Source organism: Accipiter gentilis, chromosome 4 (assembly GCF_929443795.1).
Source record: "Accipiter gentilis chromosome 4, bAccGen1.1, whole genome shotgun sequence".
NCBI lineage: Eukaryota > Metazoa > Chordata > Aves > Accipitriformes > Accipitridae > Astur > Astur gentilis.
Genome location: NC_064883.1, coordinates 42,435,081 through 42,447,295, shown reverse-complemented (window position 1 = coordinate 42,447,295; position 12,215 = coordinate 42,435,081). Strand labels below are relative to the sequence as shown.

The 12,215-nt window shown below is 45.8% G+C and overlaps 1 protein-coding gene across 2 annotated transcripts in view; it reads right to left on the bottom strand.

Annotated features, from left to right (window-relative positions):
- LOC126037884 (mitogen-activated protein kinase kinase kinase 3-like) overlaps positions 1 to 12,215 on the bottom strand; it is an 83,811-nt gene that overhangs the window by 61,661 nt on the left and 9,935 nt on the right. The gene's annotated exons all lie outside the window — the stretch shown is intronic.

The window sequence follows — 12,215 nt, the reverse complement described above, 5'->3', positions numbered from 1 at the left end:
CAGAGGTTACAGATTAATTTTGACACGTCAATGGGGACAGCGACTAACAGGACCACTCTTCACAAAGTGTTTTCCCACCACCACCCAGGTTGGAGGAAAGAGGAGAATCATTTAGTTAGAAATTGAGACCAGCAGTCTGCCCTACACAACCCAAAGGTAACACACCACAAACCTAGTACCTTTATGGTTTTAAAATCTTGGAGTAAACAACTTATACTTGTGCGATAGGTCTCCCTTTTGTTAAGAGCAGACCATCTTTAATACTTAAAATGTATTTTTACATTATATAATGCAACCTTAAAGCAATACCATGCTTAACACATTATGTTTTGCAGCATCTCTGTGGGATAACACTCACTTTGGGACCAAACTGACAGCAGGACGTGTCAAGTCAGTCCCAGAAGCAGCCTGCATCAAAGCAGAAACCTAAATTTAGGCCTTCCAAATTCCAGCCAAGGTTCCTCAAGGCTGGACCAGCTTTCCTCTGACTGCATGGAAAAAAAGCTGACTCTAGGCAGCTCTCAGCAGCAATGTATGCCCCATACATCCCTCATGGCAGGCATGTCCCTAACAGCCCTTCCAGAGTGTCTGAGTGTTGGCAAGTGCCACTCATGGCTATCTGCTAATCTGCCCAAAACTGATGCAGAAGTGGGTTCAGTTACCTGGCATGCTGCATTTAGCCAAAGCTCTGTGCCCAGCAAGGGGTTGTGGTTTTGTTGGTTTTTTTCCCTCACCAAGAAACTTAGTATAAAACTGAGCCTGCTGGTGTCAGTCTTGCTCACTAGTGAAAAACCTCATTTTAGACTGAACAAAGGCATAACCCACCTAAAGATGGGCACCTTTTAAAGAGCAGTGTGACAGACATGATCAGCAAAGACCAGTCCACTTTAGCTGGCTGATAAGCACACAGATTTCTTGGTTGTAAACCTGTGTGATAGCATGAGTAAATGGAGAGCCATCTCTAGTACTTCATCAGACTCACATGGAGAGAGTAAGACATTCCTGTCCTGCAGTCAACATTGCCCCAGAGTCAATGAGAGCTCTGCACGCCAGGACACAGACACAAATTCTGGAGTGTTATGTACCATGCATTGGGCAGAAGCAGTAGAAAAAGGCACTTTGAAAATCTCCCAGCTCAGTCAAATCAATTTAAACACAATAACAAATCTGAAGTGAACCAGGAATGATCACAAGCGTGGATTAAAACGATTTTCAGCAGTGCTGGCGCCTTGGTGCTGGCAAGCAGGAGGATATTTATCCAACCTATTTTGAGAGAGACGAGCAGGAAGGGAAAGCGATAAGAAAGCAGCAGAGGCGGAGACATACATGTGCCCCAAATTGCGTTGTTCCTTTTGCTGCTGCAACTTCCTCTCAGGACAGCACCATTTAGCCTAAGAGCCCACAGTGGCCATGGACTCTGCTCTGTCCATTTTCAAGACAAAGGAGGAGGCAAGGAAGTAACTAACAGGCTTGGGAAAGTTAAAAATCCTATCCTGAAAAGGAACCGGTCAGTCTACACAACCCTGAATCAAGAGAGAGCAGAAAACCACCGAGAAAGCAGTGTAAAAAATTCCATCTGATTATAACAAGAGCAGGAAACTGCCCAAATCTTCACTGCTTTTGCTTTCAAAATTGATGTGACACTTCCAGCAATTAAGCTGCGTGCACCGGAGGCCACAGGCAGATAGCCTGGATTAACCCTAAATTCCTGGGATAGCCCAGGTTAACTCGCCTATCAGCATAACAGACTTTTCTAATGGCTTTCTGGAGACCTTCCAGACCTTTGCAATCCATCTCTAGTTACAAAAGCATGCACCTACAAGAACCGTGCAAATGAACCCTGGAAAAAACAGGTGACCTTTCTATCTAGAGCCCTACCCTGCACTCTTCTCCATCAACTCTGCCATAGCAAGCACCTGAGACCCCAATGACCAGCTCATGAGCAAACTAGCCCCCGCACACAGTGCAGAAAATCTCCACGGATACACGAGAGAAAAAAGGTTTTTCTATTTTAGCAGATGTCTTCAATCCTGAGGACAGCCAGCCTTCAAATTGGACTGCAAACACTGGCGATTTCCGTGGCTTCCCAAAAATACATACCCGCAGCATCCTGTTACAGAAGGACAAATTCCTGTTTCTAAGTAGAAATTTTGTCCTTTTATTACCTCCCTTAAAAAACAGGGGGGATAAAGGGAAAAAAATAAGAGGGAAAAAATGGAAAAATCCTTTTTCTACTCCGATGCACTTCAAAGCAGAATCCCCACTTCACCTCCCACTAAGCTCCCTGAGCAGAGCCTTCAAGTGTTGGCAGTTCACAACACAAACCAGCGAGCGTCCGAAACAGGGCTCCCGCTTCACACTCCACCGCTCCCACAGCTAGCAGAAGCAGCCTCTGCTGTAAATCTACTTTAAATCTCCACTCTCAGTCCTCAAACTACCGCCCCGGTAACCTCGCCATGCACAAACACCTCCTACCAAGCAATGAAAGTAAGAGCTCAGCAAAGCATCGGCTCCCAGGGATGTTGGGGCAATGCAGTACTCGGATTCCAGGTTTGTGTCGTGCACGCAAGAGACTTCGGCTGCTCCTGTCTGCTCAGGAAACTGCTGGAGATTACTTAACCTGCAGGAAAACCCAGTATAGATGGTCTCATCTAGAATAAAAGCAGCTTTGATTTGATGGAGCTGAAGTCAATTCTGCAGCCAAAGTGGCTCAAATTCATTACAGCTACGTGAGTGCAGAGTATGAGTATCCATGCAAGAGCTGTATGTAAGGTTATTAATCCACCTTAAAGATTAATCCCAGTTCTTCCCTTTTCTCCCCATACTCCTGGCTGGGAAGGGATTAAGCAAGACTGAGTTCCAAGGGAGACAACAGCAACATACTGTCCAGCTAGACATGACTCCTGCCTCTGTGCATCTAAGCTGTGGAAAGCAAAGTAGGGGAGGAGAGGATGGGGAAGAGCAATTTTTGGCTGGGTGGAAGGGAAGACAAAAAAAATGACTGGAAGAGACTTACAGGAGGAAGAATGTAGGATGGGTGTTAGGAAAGCGGGAAGAATGCAGTCCAGCATTGAGAGCTGGAGTCACCAGCAGTCTATCATTGATTTGAAATGGGATTTACAGTATCATCTACCCCCAAAAGGGCTGTTCTTACCCCACTGAGGCTCAGCATCCAACATATAACATGGCCTCCAAGCTGGCATACTTTGCCACTACTGCAGCACAAGCAAGTGGCATCTCCCTCTGTGGTTTATCATCCGCAGGCTTTGAGGGAAAGCGGCACCTACTTATTCCTGCCTGAGCACCACTTAACACTTTGGTTTGAAGGTGTAGGGACACACCACCATAAAAAAAATAATAAGCCACAGTTGCCCCTGAAATGTGGCTCAGCTGGAAAGCTACTCAAACGAGCATTGCTAAAATTGGGACTTTCCTTGTTTTTTCAAGCAGCAGGGAACAACATGTTGGGCTCAGAGAGTTTAACAAGCAAGAGTCAAGCGGAAAAAATCTCTCCTTTTTAAGAGTTGACCACATTAACTTTCAGCAAGTTTCCGGGAGTCCTGCCAGGGCGCTGGAGTTTTGTATACTACGGAACTGTTAAAAATATTATTGTAAATGTTATTTTCAAAAAGCTTCAGAGGCCAGGGCTGGGGTAGTGTTAAAAACAACACCAAAGCAAATGAGATTGTTTTAATGGTGAGAATACAAATGTATGCATGCTGATAGCTCAAACAGCCTGCAGGCTTGGCAAAGATGGATTCAAATGCAAAGAGAAAGTGGTTGAAATATTACAGGTTTCCTCAAATAATCTCAACCTCATTCTTATAGTTCTGTCTAGACACTACAGAACATTCAACCCTGTGCACATAGAATGCCCCTGGAAATAGGATCCATATTGCGGGGCTACACAAAAAAATAGCTAAATTTTGGTGACACTTCAGACACATAAGATCCTACTCTTATGATATTTTCCATTCAGGTTATCCAAAGCATGCATCACACAGGGGTAGTCAAAAAGTAGCCATTTAAGACCATGCATCTATGTAGATATGGCACTTAGGGTCATGGTTTAGTGGTGGTCATGGCAGTGTTAGATTTACAGTTGGACTTGATGATCTTAAAGGTCTTTCCCAACCTAAATGATTCTATGTTTATTAGCAAGCAACTGGGATGGACTTTTTGCAAACACACGTCACCAGGCCAGGTTTGCAGACATATGTCTCCCAAGTAGGCTCAAGAGACAAACTTCATAAGCCAAGGTAAGGAGGATAAAAAAAACCTTTCCTGAGCATGCACTGATCAGGCTGCTAAGCAAGAAGTGACATCCATGCATCAGCACAGCTCACGTAAGGAGCAAGCCAGTGCTCTGGGAACTACAGCTCATGAAACCCAACAAGCAATCCAATATGAATATTCATCAGCTGAGGTTTCTTCTCTCCATTTTTGGGCATGACACCCCAAAACTGCTTGAGAATCTTTTTCACAACATATGTTGCTTGGAGAAGAGATCTGTGCTTAAGAGCCATCGTGCAAGATGCAGGCTACCTTTAGTCAGTGACGCAGCCAATGCAGCTGTATTCAACAGCCGATTCTAAAGAAAAATCTCCTGAGCCATCCTGTTGATTCCAGCACAACGTGTACTTAGAATAAGAGCTTTAAAACCTGCAAGACTCCTGCCGTTAACTTCCATGATAGCCCTTTAAAACAGCCATTGAGATCTTAAAACCTCTCCCCTCTCAACACTTCCTCTTCACGCAAATGACTTCATAAGTGAAATGTTGCAGACAGCATGCTCCAATAAGTGTTCTTGCTTTACAGTAATAATCCTTTTACCAAATTCAGTGAAATAATCAGAAATTTACACTGGCATATAAAATAGCTTTGATTTTGCATACAGATCTCAAACTTCTCGAAACTCATAAAAAAAGGAAACAAATCAAAAGGATTAGAAAGGACTCTTCTAGCAGCAAAAATCAGACAACACAGCCCTATCAGGTCAGAATTATAATGTATTTTTACATATATTAAAAATATATATAACAAAATAATAATATATATTTATATATATGTGTATGTTATACACAGACAAACACTTTTTTTTTTTTTTTTCAAAAAAAAAAAACCAGACTAGTCAAGCAAAGCAAGTTTCCAGAAAACACACGTGGTCCCCACCTGGTTGTTTTTTTACTTGCATCAAGGTCTGCACAGTGCAGAACTGCGTCTCTACTGAACTCACACTTGTTACAGAGGAACTGCCTCCATCAGCAACTGGTGGAGTCAAACCAACTTGCAGACACCCTGATTACATCCCAAAGCCCAGCTCAGTCCCACCATACACTGTGCCTAAATGCAAATTTTTAAATCAGGCACTGAAGTGACAAAGTCTAAAGGATCCTCATCTCCTGCAACCCAGTACGTTCATCTCCCCAGAAGCCAGCCGAGTCAGGATTATTTAAACACACAGCCCTGCCTGCTGAGGATGAAGGTCTGCAGCTAGAGAAGAGCAGTGTTCTGCATCATTTCCCCTTTGACAGGGCAAAATCCTGTCCTTGGATAGTTATCTGTGCACTTAGAAAGCAGAGAGAAACCCCGACCCAAGTGACACCAACAGAAATCCTCTGATTCCGACGAACATATCCCGCTAAGTGAACACAGCAAAGGGGAAGGTGTATCTCTATGCATAAGATAAAAGCCAACACAGAAGAGTGCTGTCATTTCTTCCTCCTGCAGGTTTTCATGGCCAATGACTGAAGACTTTGTGGGAGGGAAATTAAAACAAAAAAGCATATCTGGAAAAGCGAGGCTTCAAGCCTTTTTCTTCTATGTCCCTGGGAAGAAACAGGAAGAAGAAGGAGCAGAAACCAAAAAGGAGGAATACATACTGAAACCTTCAGATGAAATACACCCTCAGAAAAGCATTTGTCTCAGAGCAAAATCTTTCCTGGGAAAAGCAATTGGGAGAAAAGCATCTGCGCAGCACTGACCTGCTATCCAGCATCAGAAATGAATACTCTCTGTGAACGAAGCTTTACACTAACGAGCTGCAAAGCCGATGTTGTGCAATGGAGAACGTGGCCTGAGAGCTGGCATCTGCACCTGGGACTAGGACACCCAGTTATCTGCGAGGATAACGGCAGGCAGGAACCCACCCTGCCTCTGTAGCTTTGACCTCCAAGAGTATCAAACGCATTACAAACTTTATGACCGGTCCAACATGCTCTAATGGGGAGGTTAACGCTAAGTGACCAAGCTTTGGACCGGGAAAGAGGGAGGTCCATCTCATCCCCTAGGTGGGCAGCAAGACCTCGTGGAGGATCAAGGCTTTGAAGCCACTGTGCCATCTTCCATGCCCATCCCACCTTCTAGCTGACCTGCTTTCTCTCACTTGCAATATCCCACTGATAGCATACAGGATAACGCCTGTATCTCCTGTGAGTCGTCCTACCAGCCTTTGTATACCACCATTTACCCTCAACCGGCTGCGATCGATAGTCCCTCTCGCAGCCATCCCACCGCACAGCTTCCTCTTTAACAAGCTGCAGCCTCACCCCTGCAGCCTGTCTAGATTTGATTGATCACAACACGACTCTCCAATCGACTGCGAAGCTGAGGGCTGAGGACTAATTGACCATTTTCTGCTTTCTCAGCAGCTACCTGGTTATTTTGCTCCTTCTGCGTGGGCAATAAACGTGAGCTCCACAGCACATGCGGAGACCAGGACCCGAGGATTGGCCCCCAAGAGCCACCGCAGAATTTGCAAGGTCCTTTTCTTGCTCTTGCCACTTCTGCCATGCAATTCTGTATTGAGATTAAAACAAGGTGAGGAAGCAGATCTCAGCAAGTGCTTGGTGGCAAGCAAAGATTAAAAGACATGCTGTGGTTTTGGGCAGAAGGACCATGTTTCTGCCCAGCCCCAGGACACTGCTGTCTCCACTAGCTGCTGGCTTGTGCATGCCGTCGGTGGGGTGGCGATGGGGTTATGAAACAGAAACACTTGGGTCAGTCTCCACAGAGGTTTTGTTCTCCTTGTCCCCTTGACTTGTAGCTTCACATGAACTCAAGTACGCTTGCCTTCAAGTGCGACTGAACACAATAAAAAATGAGCCATTAGCAGCGCAGGAACCAGACTGGGCAGCACACGGCCATATGCTCACACAACCTTACAGGTCTGTAGAGCATATGTACTGCCTGAAGCTCAAAGTCCTCAGGACCTCCCAGGTCTGCCCTACCTCTTGCCTCTCCTGCCAGCCCTTTGCCATCCAATTTTCACATAGCTGTGGCTCTGCAGAGCCCATGCACACGTTGTTGCTTGCTCCGGTGCACACAAGGCAGCTTCTTCTGAAGAAGGAGAAGCAACCTTGAGTTGCCCAAACTGTGCCACCCACAGCCATCATGTAACGGTGACCTGCTCCCCCAGTGCAAGGCAAGAGGTCAAGGCTGCTGCACCAACTCTCCTTCGTTCCCCAAGCCCAGTGGAGGGAAGCAAAGATGAGGAAACTAAGGAAAAGACAGATCTTGCCTCTAAATCCAGCTTAGGGCATTGCAGAGTGCAAGGCTGAGAGCAGGACAGCTCACCAAGGCCAAGAGCAGTCTGCAAGGGAGGCAGCGATGAGTAATTTCCTCTCCTACAGAATCCAGCCCGGTGCGGTGCAATGGAAAGTCACAGGCAGCAGAAGGCTGTGGGCCTTTTTGGTCATCTCGGAGGAAGTCCGACCTGAAGACTTTCAGAAGAGAGAAGCCCATCACCCTCGAGAGACTGTGGACCACCAACCCCGAACTGTCAAGGCAGCCGCACAACACCTCTGAACTGGAAGACCAGTTGCTCAGCTGCTCCAAAATCAGGTCACTTATTAGGCACAGTGGGGAAACAGTCAGCTACTTTTAGAAGAAAGCTCTGGAGAAATACAGTTCAACTCAATATTGATTCCCACGGCCCCATTACAGACAGAATTAATTTCCAGGATGGAAAGAAACATATGCCCGCATATCAAAACAAAATACAGAAGCCTTTCCAGTTCTTCAGCTGCATTTCAATGGAAACCAGAAGGCTGTCACACGATGGAAAGATTTCAGTTTTCTAATTAATCCTCCCTGCTGAGCGTTTAATGCCGCTAATTGATGAGGAGAGGCGGTGTCCAGACAGCATTTGCAATTGCTTTTTACATCTTTAGACCAAGTTTTCTCTAAATTAAATAATACTAAGGCAGATTTGCTCCCTGCATGCACTGTGCCCTGCTCCAGCTCCCTCCTTAGAAGATGTCTGGTTGAAGGAAGGGAGGCAAAGCCCATCTCTGAGCTCGTTTACAAGTGTTGGAAGTTTTCCTGGAAAACATCAACTGCGATCCTGTCACTTCCACAGAACATGCCAAGAGAAAGACCATCGGTGCCAGGGACACAGTCTGTACCATGAAACACCCAGCCCCTACCCTCCATAGATCTAGGGGATAGCTTCTCCTGATTCAACAGAGCAATTACTCAGCCAAGAGATGTCCCATAACACCTCCAGAAAACCACACAAAATGCCAGTAGTGTCAGGAAACAGATCATCAGGCCCCACAGCACAGCCCCAGGGGCCCAACGCAGTGCCACCACCAGCAAAAACATCTCACTGGTGGCAGAGCAGGCTTGGTTGCTCACCTGTAGCACAGAACGGTCCTGGTCTCTAATCTTAAATATTGACCTCAAACTGCTTTTGACCAGGAGACACCTTTGGACCCAGCAGAGTGATCCTAAATGCAAAAGCCAACACAATCTACATGAGACGGCAGCTCAGCACATGCCTGGATAAGAAATTTCTGCTCCCATCCCCTATCTGTGCAGAGCACATGCTCTAGCTCTTCTATGAATTAGTTAATTCAGAAAATTAGTTAATCTGTCCCTTTATACTCAACACTCAGTGATTTCAATCTGGGAGATGCTAAGTGCTCTGAGCTGCAAATGAAATTGGGGAGTGCGAAATGAAAAAAAAATACATGTGCAGGAGGCCGTGCTATGGTTACTGAGGAGTAATAAACGAAGCAGTGTTGATGGTCCCCAAGCTCTGGCCTGAAACTCCAGCACTGATCTGTTTGTCATAGCAATAGCATTTCCACCTGCACCTTTCTGACATGTCCTCTGGGAGTTTTCACACACCACTGTCATAGATCATGGCCAACGCAGCCCAGGCCAGCTGTGCAGATGTCTAGCTGGCTGACCTCTCCTTACCAAAAGGCTTCTAATTTTCCCCCCCCACACACTATTATTATTCAAAACACCTACTCCATCATAAATGTAAAGTAAAATTAGCTTATTCCTAGAACATTAAAAAAAGACGAGCTGACGCCTGCACAAACCGAGTCCTAGCAAGTCAACGGGAAGGCTCCAAGCGTGCAAAGCATGTCAAGTCTAGAGCTTTTGGCCCTTTTACTAAAAAATCCTATTGCTGCAAGCAACTTGTGCACGTGCAAGTCAAGTCACGCGCGTGCAGAGTCCCTCACCTGCACAGGCTGGCTGCTACTCTTCCATAGTACCCTGAGTAAACTACTCCTGTGTGCCCAACAGCCTATTAATAAATATACACCAGGGAGAAAAACTGCACGCCAGCAGGGAGGTGGACAAGATGATCTAATAGGATCTTTTCCATCTCTTAACTTTTATGCTTAGTCACAGGATAAATATCTCCCACGTTGTAAAGAAACACGCTGGCTTTGCTTGCCTGCTTATGTTGGGAGAGAGTTGCCCTCTGAAGACATTTCGTTTTCTGGCTGTTATTTCACTCACGCTAACAGGACTTACCCAAGGAGAGTTAAGCAAAGGAGGACTCGCATTTGCCTGGCTTTCAGCTTCAGTGAGCTCCAAGGCACCCAAGCAAGTCCCCTAACTCCTGTCCCAGCAGCCACAAGCAGAGCAGGAACCTTGTTTCTGTATTATTAGAGTACTTGTGCTTCTCTGAGCACTCAAGCCTGATCTTGTCCAGCATGGAGAGGCACTCAATTTACTTTTGCAGAAAGCAGGTTGGCAAGAGAACAGACAGCAAGCATCCCCTCCATTAACCAGCCAGGCCAAGCCTCCTGTGACAGACTGTCAGAAAAGAGCTGGGGAAAAAAAAAAAAACCAAACCCAAAAACTCAAACAAACCACAATCACTCCAGAAAGGGAAATGCAGGGAACCAAGGGGTTTGGGGAGAAGAGAATCCAGTGCATCTTAGATAGAATGGCTTACATTGCAGTTTGAATTGGCAATGATTCATGCCACTAGCGGCAGCAAGGCCCCCTTGGTTTTAAAATGCAAAAGAAGTACAGCATGCAGAGGAAGGTCCAGCAGCTGCATTATTCCATCATCTCCAAAGTGTGTTCAAGCAAAGCATGCACCAATGTGCAAGGTTTCTACAAGTGACCATCCTCACACATAATCCAAAGAGCAATTGAGAGCCTCAGGATCACAGATTTGCAAATTTCACCACAAAAGCAAAAAAACCTTTTCCCGCATAAATTCTAAAAAACCCGACACACCATAAAAAAATCCAAAAGCCACACAATCTGGATCTCTTGCAACCAGACAGTCAGCAAGGGATGGGGAAGCAACGCTGGAAAGGGAGTCAGGAGTAGATGGTTTTGCTGTGTTTTCTAGTTCAGCTGCTGGAACACGGGATGACCCTGAGCATTGCCAATTCTCATAGGATTTAGTGTTATTCATAAGTACCCGCTTCCTGGAGTCACATGATTACATCGGAATCCACACTTCCTCTTTTTTGGTTAAAAAGAACTACTTTTAGATGTCAAAAGATGAAGAAAGCGTATAAGTCGTGAAGTTTGAAATGTTCAAACAAAAAGAAACAGAAAAATTATAAAGAAAGAATCACTATTTTAAACTTCATTATTCTTTTTTTGGAGGAAAGAGTGTGATCCAGGATTCTTTCCCCCCAATACTATACACTGGAAACCTTGGACTGGACAGGGAATGACTTAATCTGGGGGTGGGGAAGGTCCAACATCCCCATCTGTAAGTTACAGATCAGAAAATACAGCTTTCATAACACCTGCCTAGAAACTAGGTAGCCCCTTGAGGTACCCTGATGCTGGCCTTCCTAGTCAAAAGAGCATTACGCATTGGGGGACGATATGAAGGGGCGGCAGTTTAAAAAAATAAAATAAAATAATAATACAGCAGAATAGCTTTCCAAATTTTGCTTCCACTTATTTTATCCAGCATCAAGCAGGGTAAAGCTTTGGAAGTCAGCTATGCCAGCTCAACTGCTGACATCCTCTGCTCACCAAAACTACTGGATTTACAGCCACTGATGGGTCTTGCCCAGCAGAAATACCTTATGGTAATAACTAGTCTGTAAATAAGGATTTGACTTTCTGAGAAAGCCTCTGTTGGCTCTTACAGAGTTCATACCGTGCTGCTACTGAGCCCTGGGGCTGTGCTTCAGCTCACTGTGCTAGCCACCACGGCATGTGGGCTGCAGCTAGCCACCGCTTCAGAGTAATAAATTTTGGCCCCGCATTCAAATATCCACAAGCACCATGAAGAAGAGAAGACTACAGGTCACATTTATTTCCTTTTTTTGCATGGAGGAAAAGATCTAATATCTAGAAGCCTTACATCTGGGGTGTGCTATGATATGCGTTGAATACATCATATCCATGGAAAAAGGGGGTAAACGCTACACTTCTGATTAAACCAGTGGTCTTTACCCACTCTGCCCAAAGGTAACTAAGATGCAGAGAAATTCAGAGGAGGAGGAGGAGGAGAACAGGAAGGACCTGAGAAATCGTGGAGCAGACAGCGGTTTCTGGTGCAGGGTGCTTGCACAGGCAGCAACCCCAGAGCCAAGGCTGGGGGTTAGTGTCCACCACCCCGTGGTTGACTTGAGCTCAACCTTGCCATTCCTCGAGCAAGAAGGATTTGCTTTTCACCAGCTGCGCAGCCAGAGACCATAGCAAGTCAGCTGTTCCTGCCTCGCCGGACACGCACAGGGGCAGAAAAAAGGAAGCCTTGCTGTTCACTGGCAAACATTTCTGGGTTTCTGTATTATCTCATCTTTGAGATTACAAGGAAGTGAGCACAAACCTGTTCAGTCACATTGTTCCCGCTCACCCCTGGCCAACGGCCGGGCCATTACGCTTCTGTGTTTTTGCTGTTCCCAGGACAGATCTGCTGCCCCTCTGCAGCCCTCGGGCAGCTCTAGCCCATTCCCACAGCACACCGGGACACGCTTCTGCCTGCCCCA